Here is a 14,608-nt window from a genome sequence, read left to right as displayed (position 1 = left end):
GGTCTCCTTCGAAATCAAACCCATAGCGCTGCGGTACGACTCGAATTTCGCCCTTGGTAGTGGCTTTGTAAAAGCATCAGCCACATTTTCAACGCCGGGTACTCGCTTCACATCGATTTGCATCAACTCTATACGCTCACGCACAAAGTGATAACGAACATCAATGTGCTTCGTTCGACTGTGAAACTGAGGGTTTTCGCGAGCTTCTTCGCGCTTTCATTGTCCACGAACACATCAGAGGGTTTCACTTACTTCTCTTTCAACACTCTCAACATCTAGCCCAGATGCTCAACTTCCTGCACTAGCAGACCTAGTGCCATATATTCAGCCTCCGTCGTGTGCAATGCCACAGTCCCCTCCTTCTGACTGCACCACGAAATCGTACTACCACAAAGCTGCGTCAAATATCCTGCAACTGACTTGCGATCATCAACACGATTTGCAAAGTCAGCATCGGCAAAGGCCTGAAGGTAGTGCGTCAGCTTTTGACTTTCCTGCACGCCACCAAGACACAATCCCCACACAACTGTCTCCTTCAGGTACCGCAGTCCACGCTTCGCTGCACGCCAGTGTAGAATGCCTGGGTTCTCGAAGAACTGACTGCACTCACGAACCATAAATGCAAAATCTGGCCGAGTGCCCAGCATTAGATACATCAAACTTTCAATGACCGCTCGATATGGCTTGGTCTTCATCAGCTCTCGTTCGTCATTTGTTGTAGGACACATTGACTTTGACAACTTTAAACTCACATCAGTGCATCCATTACACTTGGCCATGTCAAACCGGTGCAATACTTTTTCGGCATACTTCTTTTGATTGATGAACATCGTTCGTTCTTGGCTCTTGCGTGTAATCTCCCAGCCAAGAATGTAATGAATCGGCCCAAAGTCTTTTATCATGAAGCGTCTGAAAAGCATCTGCTTCATGACTTTCATCATGGCCTTTGTCGGCGCAAACAGTATCAGGTCGTCAACGTATATAGAGATGAACACCAACCACCCGTCGACAGCCTTCACGGCCACACATGCCTCACACTTCATTAGCGTGTAGCCCTCGCTCTGTAGGAAATCCTTCAGCAATCTGAAGCATACGCGAGGTGCCGGCTTCAAGCCGTAGCGACTTTTCAGCAGAACGCACACAAAAGCCTCTTTTCCTTTCACTTCATAGCCTTCGGGCTGCTCCATGTAAGCCGTCACGTCGATGCCTTCGTTTGAAAAGGCAGTGGTGATGTCCATATGGTCTACCTCGTAGTCATAAATGGCTGCTAGCGTGAGCAAGATGCACAAAGTTTCCAATCGGACCACAGGCGAGTAAACTTCAAAGAAGTCAATACCATAAATCTGCATGAAGCCCTTGATGACGAGCCTTGCCTTGAACCTGTCAATGTCTCCGTTTGCATGATACTTCACTCGAAATACCCAACGGTTGTTCAGGACCTTCATGTCCTTGGTTCTTCGCACCAGCTTCCAGGTGCCGTTCTTCAGCAAGGCCTCGTACTCGGCATCCATTGCAATTTTCCACTGCTTGGCTTCACCACTTTGCACGGCTTTATTATATCTAGTCGGCTCAAACATAGCACTAGCAGTACGCCAAACAAAGTTTTGCCACACATCCATTGCCCTCTCTTTCGCACAATCTCTAACTGCATTTGAGCTCGAGCCTTCTTCCACTCTGTTTCTGTGACCACTGTCAGCCCACTGTCATCAGCATTGGTTGACCCTTTATAGGCCAGATGCACACTGTCACTAAGACATCGCGGGGGTTTGGATACCCGTCCACTCCGTGTTTCTGGATAGACTGGATAGGACTTGCTTTCTCCATCTTCCAGCGGCTCTTGCTCCAGTGAACTTTGCTGTGTATGCACTGCTATGCGCTCCACATCATCATCCACGTGAGACTTTGGCACTTTGGCCGTGGCATCCTCCTCTTGTCCCTCAAGACCACGCTCCACTAGAGCTGCAGCCGGTGCCGGGCACCGCTTACTACGATGAAACCTTACACACTTTTGCGGTTTATCTGTCACCATCTCATGGATGCGACCACGTTTTCTGCTGCTCAAAGCAACATCACTCTTATTTTCATCATACAACTCAGCACCACCAGTCTGAGGCTTTTCTGTGTTTTCGCTGGTGGCCTCACCATCTCGACGTTTGTTCTCACAACGCTTTTTGGCTTCATCCTCTTCATGCATTTCATCTAGAAAGGGCTTTAGATCCCGCACCGTGCTGTCGTTCAGACCAAAATATTCCCCCGTGAACGCAGCATGTGTGACCGAATCTGCTGTGCCTGCCATCACCCTGCCTGACTTCTCTTCATAGAAGACCGCGGTGTGACTGTAAAACGCCTTGCGAGTTTTACTATCCAGAAATCGATATCCACGTTTCTCTCTGGAATAACCCACAAAGATTGCCTCTCGAGCTTTGGCATCCAACTTTCGTCGTTCCACTTTGTCAATGTATGTGAGAGCTGCACATCCAAACGGCCTCAACTTCGAATAGGAAGGAGTTTTACGATACCAGACAGTGTACGGAATCGCCATGCCTCGCACCGAATTTGGCATCATATTCACACAGTATGCTGCTGTCATAACAGCTTCCGCCGACATCGGCTGCGGTAGGTTGAAATGAGACAGCAAGCATCCCATCCGCTCGGTTAGAGTCCGAATCATCCTCTCAGCAACTCCATTTTGTTCCGGCGTGTGCTTAATACTGGCTGTGCACTCCATTCCGTACCGAGCGCAATTTTGCTGTAGCTTGTCAAATTCTTTCGCATTGTCGCTTCTCAAGCTTTTCATTCGAGCATGCAGCTGCGTCTTAACGCGTTCGTAATATGCATCAAACTCCTCATAAATATCCGAGCGACGTTCGGGTAAGACTACAGTAACAAACCCACTTGCATCATCAACAATGACTGCAAAGTACTTCTTACCACCGTAAGACGCCTCTGCATATGAGCCCCACACATCAAGGCGAGCCATCTCGCCCACAAGCCATTCTCGATGCTGGACCGCTAGTGGCTTGAAGGATTTTCGAGTCATTTTTCCCTTTACACAAGTTTCACACTTAAAATGCTCAGGGGTACGAAGATCCACATTGCCCAGTGGCCATGCGTCATGCCGAAACAATGCGTTAAACACACTACGCCCTGGATGGCTTAGTCTAGTGTGCCACATTCTAACCTCATCAGTTTTTTTTGCAGAGCCACCATGGCCACGTTACTAGGCGTTTCCAGCTCCAGCCGATACATGTTTGTTTCGTCTACATGCGCCATTGTATTCCCATCTTGCAGCATCACATCAGCTCCCTCTAATTCGTCAAAGTGCACTTTTACACGTTCCTTAATTGGTACATCATTATTTACTTGCCGTCGCACCGAGTATAGACTGCACTGCAACTCGGGCACATATCTTACTCCAAGCAACGGCAATCTCTGCTTTCCACTGCTTGTGCTCAACAGTTTCACAACTGTACCAATTCCGTCAGCACTTAAGGAGTGATTACCTCCAGCACGCACTCGTGCACTGAACGGCGTGAAATCCACAAAGTCCGTCAACAGATTAATCATGTGACTTGTAGCACCAGAGTCCAAATACCATCGATCGTGAGCGAGGTCTGCAATCTGCCTTTTTCACGTTCAACACATGAAGAATTACGTAGGCCTCATCATCCGATTCATTATAGGTCCCTTTTCTTGCTGTCCTGCTGCGCTTTGACGACGGGGCATTGCTCTTCGTCTCATTAGGCGGCCGTTTACCAAGATAAGGGCATCCGTACACTCGATGTCCCTTCTCCTTGCAGTGAAAGCACTCTGGCCCACCACCTTGTCCGTGCGAACCTCGTCCGCCAGCGCCTCGGCCTCTGCCGTAACCTTCTCCGCGGCCTCGACTACAACCTTCTCCACGGCCACGTCCGCGTCCACCAAAGCGTCTGCGACCTCGACCACGACCGCGTCCAGCTCCACCACCGCGACCTCGGCCACCATCAGCAAAAAGCGCCTTTTCTTCGTTTGTGCTGTCGGCTGTCACTTTGCGGTCTTGGCGGCGGTCGTACGCAGTCTAAAGGGCGTGCTCCAACTTCTGATAGTTCGGGGGTTCGTTTGGGTCAGTCGGCACGTGAGAGGCCAAGAACGTCTCCACCACATTGTCGTAGTCACTGGGAAGCGAGCCAATGAGCAGAGCCGGCTTCTCGTAGTCGTCCAGTGGCTTCCCAAGCATCCCGATCCTGTCCATCAGGCGTCGGATCTCGCCGAGATGGTCCGACATATTGCCCTTGGCGTCCAACCAGTGATGGCCAAAAATACATTGCGGGGCATTTTAAAAACATTAAGCGCAAACAATATCTACGGCAACTACCCCCCTTGTCTTCAGTAAGTATTGCAATACTCGGCGAGTTTGCAGTACTATTGCAGTACTAATCCTGCGTACCAACCTTGCTGCTGCTGCCACCGGCATCCTTCATCGCCTGAGCTACCATGGTGGCGCTCCAAAGAAAACGATTATGCTTGAGGAACAAGATTTACGTAATTTGCGCCAACGCAGCTCGTTAAATGATTCCGCTAGTTCGAGTATCCGGACTTCCAAGCCTGTTTTGGTCTGGCGGGGCACTTTCGGCACTGGTACGAGACCTCGCCGTCGACGACCGATATGTCGTAGTAGAAGCGGACGTCTGCGGGAATGCGGTCGATAGAAAGCGGGCTGGACTGGAGGGCCATGGCGTCTGCGGGGAAGGCTGCAAAAAGCAAAATGAGAGCTGGCTGGTGGTGGAGCGGTCAAATTCGCGCCCATTTTGAAGGCGCGAACGCTGCTGGCCACTCGATGGGCCTCTGAGCTCGCGCCAAAAGACTTGACTCGCAAACACTGCGACCTTTTGGGAACCGACTTAAAAAGGGATCGCCAATATCGCTGGAAAATATGTACTGCAGTTCCCAGCGTTGCCGCAAAATGTATTGCAATACCCCAGAGCGCTTGCAATAAAGTATTCCTCAGTATTGCAAACAGTACCAATACCGGCAATGTATTTTTGGCCATCACTGCGTCCAACTGCAGCTTCCTCATTTCCGCAGCATACTTAAAGTAAGTCTTTCCGATATATCGTTTTTTTTTTCAAATGCTCCATCACTTTGCACGGGGTTGCCTCGTACTTGACCGTCTTCATTATCTTGTCAGTCATCCCATCGTACAGGATCTCGTTTGCTCTCCTACTCTCCTTCATGTACTTAGCATGATCATCCGTCTCCTCTCCTTTCGCCTCGTCATCAGTGAAATTCGGTTCCGTGGGCTCTTTTTCGCAGTAGCTCCATAGGCCTTTGCGCTGGAGCTTCAAAGTCATTCGCTCCAGCTACACTTCGAAGTCCTGGGCATCAAAAGGTGGGTGTGCCTTCTTGTTGTCATCCGATCCCTTCTTCTTGTTGTTGTTTGTGGTGCTCATCGTTCTTATTACAGGTGACGCGTTGGGCTCATAACCACTTGTAAACTGCACTGGTATGTAAGCGACTGCACCTGCAGCAAGAAACGCAGAGCACTCGAAGTTGGTGGGAAAGGCAGCTTGTGCTGCTGTTTGTATTTTTGTGAAGTGAGCTCTAGCATTTTCTCTCTCTTTTTCTTCGTCTAGCTCAATTTCCATCATCATGTTTTCTCACTACTTTCCTCACCTTTTCCAACTGTCTCAGTGACACACCCTCAACAACAAAACCTTTTAGTCGGCTCGGCACCAACTGTGAGGACCAGTACATCACAACACCTATGATTCACATTAGTAGCCCCTTCATACTAACTTGCAGCCAAACTTAACTGTATCCCACGACACTTGAGAATGACATCATTTCAAGGGTTTTACATGATAAGTCTTCGTTCTAAGATCCGTAGTGTGTCTTTGTTTTCTGGTGACTTTAAACAGGTAAATAGAAGACCATTTACCATCAGCTCAAAGGATGATGAGAATTACCTTTAGCCTTCAGGCCTCAAAACAATTGAGACAACAGCTACCACATCAGAGCGCAAGACTGGCGAAAACACGCTGATAGTGTTTTTTTAACACGCATCTACATGATCTTTTACTAGCGTTACCTTGATATGGCAAACCAAGCATTAAAATGTAAGCCTATAAAAGCCTCTAAAGCAGCAGAGCTACGACCCAATGGCCATCTACCCTTTTTTGTAAAGCAAAGAGGCAACATCATTAGCTAGAATGTAGTATGTTTCCATCATTTATATCCTTCTCACGAGGCAAATAAAGCTAACAAGTCGTATCTTAGCTCTGCAATTAGGGCCGTCATTTTCAGAGCTGAAAATGGCAGTCTTCCCGCCGCCCTGCCGGATGCTTGTGGCTTCTCTCCGTAGACATGGGCAGCAGCGTCGTGCGATGTTCTTGCCCTCCTTCTTAAGCGACGGTCTGCAGCACCGAGTCGACCCTGGAGACAGCATCGCCTCTGCAGGCGTCAGTCAAACGAACTACGGAGAAATTAAATGCCTTCAGTTTTATTTAAATGACTAATCACACACCGCTACTTCAGCGTTACCACGATATCCCGACACAAGTCATTGATGGCTGTAACAAAGCCAGAGATTGTTGGTGTTTATGCTGTTACCCCTCAAACTGCTCCTAATCGATATGCATGTGCAGGACCAGTGGTGGTTCACAACTGTGCAATGGACACTGTGTGTTACTTGAGCAGCGATATTTAGGTAGTTCCCGGGTGTTTTGATTTTCAATATTCCTGAATTCGAAAACAATCCCGTCGTTCCAGTAGCTTCTGATAAAAATAACAGCTGGGGGTTTTCGCACTACCAGCCTAACTCTTTCGTATATGAATACTAAAAACAAATGGAAATATAAGCTCGGTTTAAGGGCTAAGTTCGCTGTCGCTTTGATTAAGTTCGATTTTTGGCCATCAATATGCTATTCCTGATTTTATAAATATTAAGGAAATGATGCTGAGCAATGCCAAGCTAACAAAGAACGCCACAAAATCGCTACTACCAGCGCCCACGCGAAGCGGGATGTCCTATTAGAAGAGCTACGCCGACTCCAAACACACATGTAGCATCCAGAACCACGATAGAATGTGCGAAATAATGCCATGTACGCATTAAACTTGCAGCTAATTCGAAAATCTCAAGCTATCGCAGACTACTTTGGCGATTTTATTAAGACTTTCGGATGTATCGCTCTTGCCATAGGAGTCGATTAACTCCTTTAGCGCCGGGTCCAGCAAAATGGTCGGAGAGGCTCTGAGGATGGACCGTGTGAGAATTTCAGCATCAATTTGTTTCAAAGTGGGGTTTGCTTCCATCACTTCCATAAGATCAATCCAGAGAGGCTTCCCCATCGAGGATCACATTCGGCACGCGAGGGTCTCCATGGACCAGACCATTCTTGTGGAGTTGTCTCAGCATTTCAAAGAGGCTTCGTACTTCGTGTCGTGTCGTCGGTCGAGGCAGAGGTTTCCCCACAGGAGACAGCAATAACGCCGCGCATTCACGAGTTTCAATGATCTTTCCCACAGGAGTAGCCGTCAAACCCGTCTGCTGGGCAACTGTCAAGGCCCTTTCCTCTTGATAAAGACGTCCTACCGAACATTTCTCCACAATTTTTAGCGCGAAAACATTGCCATCTCGCCTGATGACCCTAAATACGCGTCCATGGGCGCCACGGCCGAGAAATGCATCACCCTCCACCACATCAACGCCCAAAGACTGGCAGGAAAGAGACAGGCGCGCCGCCCATGGAGATATGTTGTCCGTAATAAAGTTCTGAAACAATGATTTCGAGCCCTTGTTGGCCCACATTGCCACTTGAACTTTGACAACAACAGATTCGTGGCTTTTGATCAGCCAAAAGAAGCGGCGATCAAAGAGAATTGCGCTTGCTGACGCCTTGGGGCAAAGATTCTGAAGATATCGTACCACTTGACCAAACGCAGCCTCATTAATACTGAGCTTGCTTTCGAACAAAATGATGCAGTCAAACAATTCTTCCTCTGCTACTCCAAATCGAAATCCATTCGGACGTGACACTCCATCATTCGGTACTGGCTTGCCACGATACATCCCGCGGTGAGTCGCAAACCCATCAGGTTTAAGATCGTTACTCTTGGTCACAAGTGTCGACTGGGACAACCATTGATATCTCTCGCTATTGACGAAGACTAGACCACAGCTGCGTAAGATGGTGCTGAAAAATGGAGTAATGAAGGCGTCGCTCATTTTCAATGGCATTGGCTTGAAGCTGAATGTCGGCCGACCAAAATGCTTCTCCGCCGTCAGTTGGTGGCAGATCAAAGAACATTTTGTCCTTTTTCAATCTGTCTAGCAAAAGTTGACCCAATGCCCCATCAGTGTAGGACTTGCTGTTTTTGTGTGGTAAAGAGGCCGCAAGTTGCTCAAGTCGCATTTCCATCCGCGACTGGCGAACACTAGCTTGTCGAGCCAGCGATAATGACTCATGGACCATGTCAACTTGCGCCTGTTCTGGATACGGAACCACCACCAGCACGTGAATTTGCCTCGTTCCAGGGTTTGGCATATTCTGTTCCTTCAGCACATCATGGATGGACCAAGTTGCATCTGTCAACGGTACTTTCTCAAAACCCACCGGGGTTTTCGCCCCTCCTTCTTGTAGCGCAGCAAGGTCGTTGCTCGGCAGCCACCCGTCGCCCTTCTTCGCCAGGGAAAGCTGCAGGTCGTCGGCATCGCACGTGATCTTGTGCGGCTTCACCTCCTTAATTTTCTTCTTCAAATCATCCACCGTTTCGTCTGCGTCAACTGCCACCGAGAAAGCGCTTCCTGCCACACCGGGAATTGCACAAAAAAACTTGACCATCTTTCCCGGCTGAGGAGAAGGAGAAAAATTTCCGCAGTGGAATAGAAGGGTGTTAGAAGTTCTGACTCAGAAATTCTGAGTCTTTTTACTCTGAGTCAGAATATTTTGAGTACAGTATTCTGCGTGAGCTGATATACCGGTATATGCCAGTCTGTAGAGTACAAAACGACATTGTTTGGAGCGAAAAACAGCCTGTATTGATATAAGCTAACAAAGCAAGTAATTGATGCTCGCTGTGTTATTAGCTAAACCAGAATGTAGCCAACAGTGTTGAATGGTTGTCGCGCTCACCTTCGAGCACGCACCCTCGCACCACATCAATGCAGTAAGTAATCCCCTTTATAAGGCTCTGCGTGTCCATCTCCTAAGCGATCTAATGCATGCATCTTTTTTTTTGATAATCGAGTAGGCTTCTCCACAAGTTGCTTCAGTAGTGTAGCTAACGAATTATAAATACCACACATGGTGGCTTTTCCGGGAGTAGTTAGAAGACAAAACTCGTTTACGGCCCATTCAGCGATTGCCTTGTAGGACATAGTAGGAGAGAGTACTTGTTTCTTAAAAATGGCCACCTTCTCGGCCCAAATATGGCGTATCCGCTTCGTAGGATAGCGGGATAGGCGGATTTGGTAGCTTAGCAACGGCGGGGTAAGTTTAAATGTGAAGGCTCAGTTTACTACATGTGCAAGGCGAAAAAGGTCGCTAAAAGCGACCCAATTTCAAATGTTGAATTGTACTGGATGCTGAGTACGTTCGGTGGATTCAATCTTAGCTCAATACCTTTGCACATCTCCTTCTTGTCGTGCTGATAGGGTGGTATTATTCTTTGTAGTAGTTCATGAGTTCATGACCCGTTCGCTATTCACGCAGAATACTGTATCGAATCTGGTATGACGGGGTTGTTGGAGGCCATGATTATTAGTACTGTTTTGTACAGGATTCATATTAAAAAAACGTATAAATTTCAGCCCACTTCATTCCAATTTTGCTCACTTAATTCTGAGTTGAGGGAAGTTGGAAGAGTAGACTAGAGGAGCTTGTGTAGTTAAATGCAAATTGCAAAGTGTTATTGTATAGCATGTAAGCTGACCTGGGTTCAGGCAGCTCTGGAGTAACAGGATATTCATCTAGCGACATCAACATCAGACGGGTGACGCTAGATTGGATACTTGTACTAATCCGTGGAAATCCAACTCCCCCCCCCACAAGTAGCGCATGGTATCGCCGGTCAATGCAGGGTGTCCACGAGTCCGCAAAGTGTCCTCGTGCGCTAAAACTGAGCTCGAGCAAGAGCTTTTGTGAGCAGATCAGCGGGCATGTCGCCAGTCGGAATGTACTCGACTGTGAGTTCACCTTTGTGAACTAGATCTTTGACTGCGTGATATTTCACGTCTATTGTATTCTGCGTCTCGCTGAGGCCACTGCGTTGGAGGCGCTTTATCGCAGGCTGGCTGTCCATGAGAAGCTTCAGCGGAAGTTCATTCTGCAACATCTCGTTTACAATCACTTGCACCATCAGCGCTTCTTCGACACCTGCATCCGCGGCTAAATATTCTGCAGCAGTGCTCGGCTTCGCTACGACGGTCTGCTTCTTGCTGGACCACGCGACCGGGCACCCGAACAGATAGACTACACAGCCTGATACACGTTTCCGGTCAGTGCGGTCGTTGGCCCAATCGGCGTCGGTGGTAACAATAATATCGTCACTTGTAGGTTGAAGCATTAACTTCAAATCCCGGGTTGCACGCAAGTGTCTGAACAGGAAATTTAACGGCGTCCCAAGCCATCTTCCGCGGAGTAGCCGCGTGTCTTGCCAGTTGCCCCACGTCAAACATGATATCAGGTCTGAAGACTCTTGCGAGGTAAAGCAATGCCCCTATCGCTTGTCGGTAGGGCATCTTCATCATCAGCTTTCGCGCTTCTGCTGTGGGTCCATCGTCCTTAAAATCCAATCGTGTATTAGCGATCATGGGCAAGTGAGCAGATCTCGTTTCATCCATTGCAAATTGGTGGAGTACTTCGTCAACGTATGCTGCCTGGCTCAGTAGCACCATGTCGTCTGCAGCGCGGTCGATCTTCATGCCCAGAAACTGGTCCGGCGCACCCATATCTTTGACTTGGTAACGCTGGAGCAGCGCAGTCATTAGTCGCAGACACTCCTCCTCCTGTTTGTGTGCGACGAGAATGTCGTCCATATAAACACACACCAACAAAAGCGAGTCAGCAACGTAGGCAAAAAAGAGACATGGGTAACCTTCAGTCGGCTTCAGTCCGTAGGCCACGAGGAAAGCATTGATCTCCTTGTTCCATTCACGACTGGCTTGTCGTAACCTGTAGAGCGCTTTGCGAAGTCGCCACACCTTTCCCTGCTCAGTTGTATCAGCGTAACCAGACACGGGTTTCATGTAGATTTCTTCTGGTAGTATTGCTTTTACGTAAGCGGCGGGCACATAACCTTGGCGTGTGCACACTTTAAAGTACACCACGATCACAAAAAAAAACTCGAACTGTGACGAGACCTGCGACTGGAGCATATGTGTCGATGAAATGAAGAAGCCACTCTTGCTTATCACCACGGCCACACAATCTTGCCTTGAATCGTTCAACTTTTCCGTCCGTTCCTGTCTTTAGGCAAAACTGGAGGGTGTGGTCGGGTACACGGACGCCTGTCGGAGGTGTAACCCATTCGAAAGTCCCGTTGTCGAACAGTGACTTCACTTCAGCATCGATGGCTTTCTCCCACTGTTTCCACTGCGGCGAACGCTTCGCTTCCGCGAGATTTAGTGGTTCTTTGATGACTTCGCCTAAAACTGCATGGGCTTCTGCTTCAATTTTTGTGCGTCGTGCAATTCGCTGCGAGCGCCGAACTGCTGCCAGCTCTGATGGGAATGCGCCTTCGCGGTCATCCTGAGCTTGCTGCTCCTCATCTGTTCCGTCGTCCGAATCTGCGTCATCGAGCTCGTCGTTTTCTTCCGCCGATAGGTCCACTTCAAAAAGCATTCTGTCGATCACATTGACGTCTCTGAAAATGAATATCGACCTTTTTGGGCCCTTCGTATAGTCATAGAATCCTTTAATGTCTTCTGCACACCCGATAAAAGCTCCCAATTGTCCCCTGGTATCGCGAAAACGTCTCTTCTTGCGTCGAAGCTGATCAGGAACTCTAGCGACGACAGCTTGGCCGAATATCGGGAGATGTCCAACATCAGGACGCTGTCCGAAGATGCGTTTGTATGGAGTAACTTTTGCACCGCGGCGAGGAATCCTATTGCGAAAGTATGTAGCATGCTGCAGGGCGTATTCCCACAACTTGTGGGGTAATCCCGAGTCCACAAGCATTGTTGCCGCAGTCTCAGCTACTGTGCGAATGCTTCTCTCATCGACACCGTTTTGAAATGAGGTGTTGGGAGTCGTATGCTGTAACAAATGCCTTGAGTTCGGGCAAGCTTCCTGAAATCTTTGTTGATGAATTCAGTTCCACCATCGGTTCGTAGTACCTTCAGGGATGTGGCCGGAACTTCAGCTTGTCTCTCAAGCATAGCAAGGAATCGTTTAACCATTCCAGTGGCCTCATTTTTTCGCTTCATCGCGTACGTTTGCACGAAGTCCCGCCAGACTGCCACCGTGAAGTTCCTGTACCCATTAGAGAGGCGGCTATCGGTCCAGCGAGAACGACGTAGCAAATACCGCCCGCTACGTTGTCTGGGCTTGACCTTGTCTTCGGTACTGGCTGTCTGGATGCCTTGGTTAACGCACACATAGTGCACATTGCAGGCTTCGCCCTAGGAATAACACGTAGTCCGCGAGCTGAGCCCTTTCCGATCATTCCCTTTAGAGTCTTATAATTCACGTGGCCTAAACGTCTGTGCCACATCTCGAGCGTCCTTCTAAGTGCCGCTGCGTTCAAAACGTGCGCTGTGCGCGTATTAATGCCTCCGGAATCGGTAGTCACAACTGAATATACACCGCCTTTGAGGCGTGCGATACAACATGTCCGGTTCCGTCGTCCTGAAAATAAAGTGCAGCTGAAGGGCCAAGACTCACTGTGTGTCCATCGCGCCATAGAGCAGACACAGATAGCAGCATGAGGTAGTTCTGGTACAAATTAGACGCCATTCACCACGAATGTGTTCTCGATCTCGCTTCCAGTACTGTCTAGAACGATGGCCTTGATGCGTAGCCGCCCTCTTGCTCAAGCGACTACGGTCCTACCGTCTGCTACTTGAATAGCCAGTGCCACATTTTTATCAGTCACTTCGAAACCATTTAGTTGGCTCGTCAGATGATGTGACGCGCCCGAGTCGAATAAGATCGGGCCGCACCTGACGCCCAACCTTCAAGCCGAGTCCTCATCCGAATCCTCAGCGGAGTCACCCACAGCATCTTCGGCTTTGGCCACGTTGCCTTGAGCTCGTGAGCTCTCTGTTTCAGTCTTGTCTTCACTGAGGTGTTGACGATGATACTTGGCAGTATGCCCTTCTTCGCCGCAGATGAAGCAGACCACGCCTCCACGACGAAGTGCTTTAGTGGGTTTGCGTTTGCGCTCGACGATGGCCACGTTAGATTTAGCTCGAGGAGCCTTGGCGTGAAGCCTTGGACCCTTAAACGATGCCTCAGCCGGGTTTGCATTAGCGTCCCCTTTCAGAGCGCGTGAGCCGTCCGTAAATTTCCGTCGCTTGTAGTCGTCCAGCCGCCCGTCTAATTGTGACAGCTCACTCAGGAACCGAACCGCATCATTCAAAACCTCCGTGGGCGTACCCATCTTCCCACGAATATGTGCTTGTACGATGTCTTTCCTCTGTGGCCATGCCAATCGCAGAAATGTACCTAGCGCATGGTGTGCATTGGAGGATTGGGTCACTCCACCTGTAAGACCATCCGCCATTTGCACCAGTCTGTCGGCATACTCTTGATACGTTTCCGAAGCGCGTTTGTCCCCCGAGTAAATTCGAGCTGATATCTCTTGATCCGTCAAGTTCGGACGGAACTTGGCCTCAAGAGCGTTTCCCGCTTCCTCAAATGTAGCGCTCGGAAAGGCGGCACGGTAAGTTTTAAGCCAGGGGCGCGCTGAATCCGTAAGAAAGATAGAAAGCGCTGCCTTCTTGGCATTCTCTGAGCATTTTTAACCAGCCAATATCTGAGCGTCTTTGTCTTGGTCTGCGAATAGCTCCCACTAGTCTTGAACATCAGAGTCGTAGGCTCCAGGGGGAACTGCACCGGAGAAAGTATCTGATTTCACGTTCCTCAGGACGATCTTGTCTGTTCGCTTCTCCGTTCCTTCTTCACCTCCTCCTGCACCTATGTGCGCAGGGTTCGACTCATCGTTCGGCTCGGGCGCACCTCCAACATTGGCTTGTGGAGCAGGCACCTGCGGCACTGCAGGATCGTCTTGCAGAGCCATGTTAGGTGGAAGAGCGACACCTTGGTCAGTTGGAGCGTTCGCATTCACTGCGAGGGCAGCTGCGTTGCGATTGGTCCGGCGAGTCGACATTTTAGCGTCTGTGGCTGTTAACCAGTTGGAAGAGTGGAGTAGAGGAGCTTGTGTAGTTAGATGCAAATTGCAAAGTGTGATTGTTTAGCATGTAAGCTGACCTGGGTTTAGGCAGATCTGGAGTAACAGGATAATCATCTAGCAACATCAACATCAGACTGGTGACGCTAGATTGGATACATGTGCCACTTGTACTGATCCGTGGAAAATTTAATTAGTTGGAAGAGTGGAGTAGAGGAGCTTGTGTAGTTGAATGCAAATTGCAAAGTGTGATTGTTTAGCATGTAAGCTGCCC

General features: G+C 49.1%; 1 pseudogene; it reads right to left on the bottom strand.

Annotated features, from left to right (window-relative positions):
- Positions 1–7,121: 7,121 nt before the first annotated feature.
- Positions 7,122–8,822, bottom strand: PITG_17816 (annotated as a pseudogene; the record flags this gene model as incomplete).
- Positions 8,823–14,608: the final 5,786 nt, after the last annotated feature.

Source organism: Phytophthora infestans, genomic scaffold (assembly GCF_000142945.1).
Source record: "Phytophthora infestans T30-4 supercont1.56 genomic scaffold, whole genome shotgun sequence".
NCBI lineage: Eukaryota > Oomycota > Peronosporomycetes > Peronosporales > Peronosporaceae > Phytophthora > Phytophthora infestans.
This window is presented reverse-complemented; position numbering and strand designations above follow the sequence as displayed.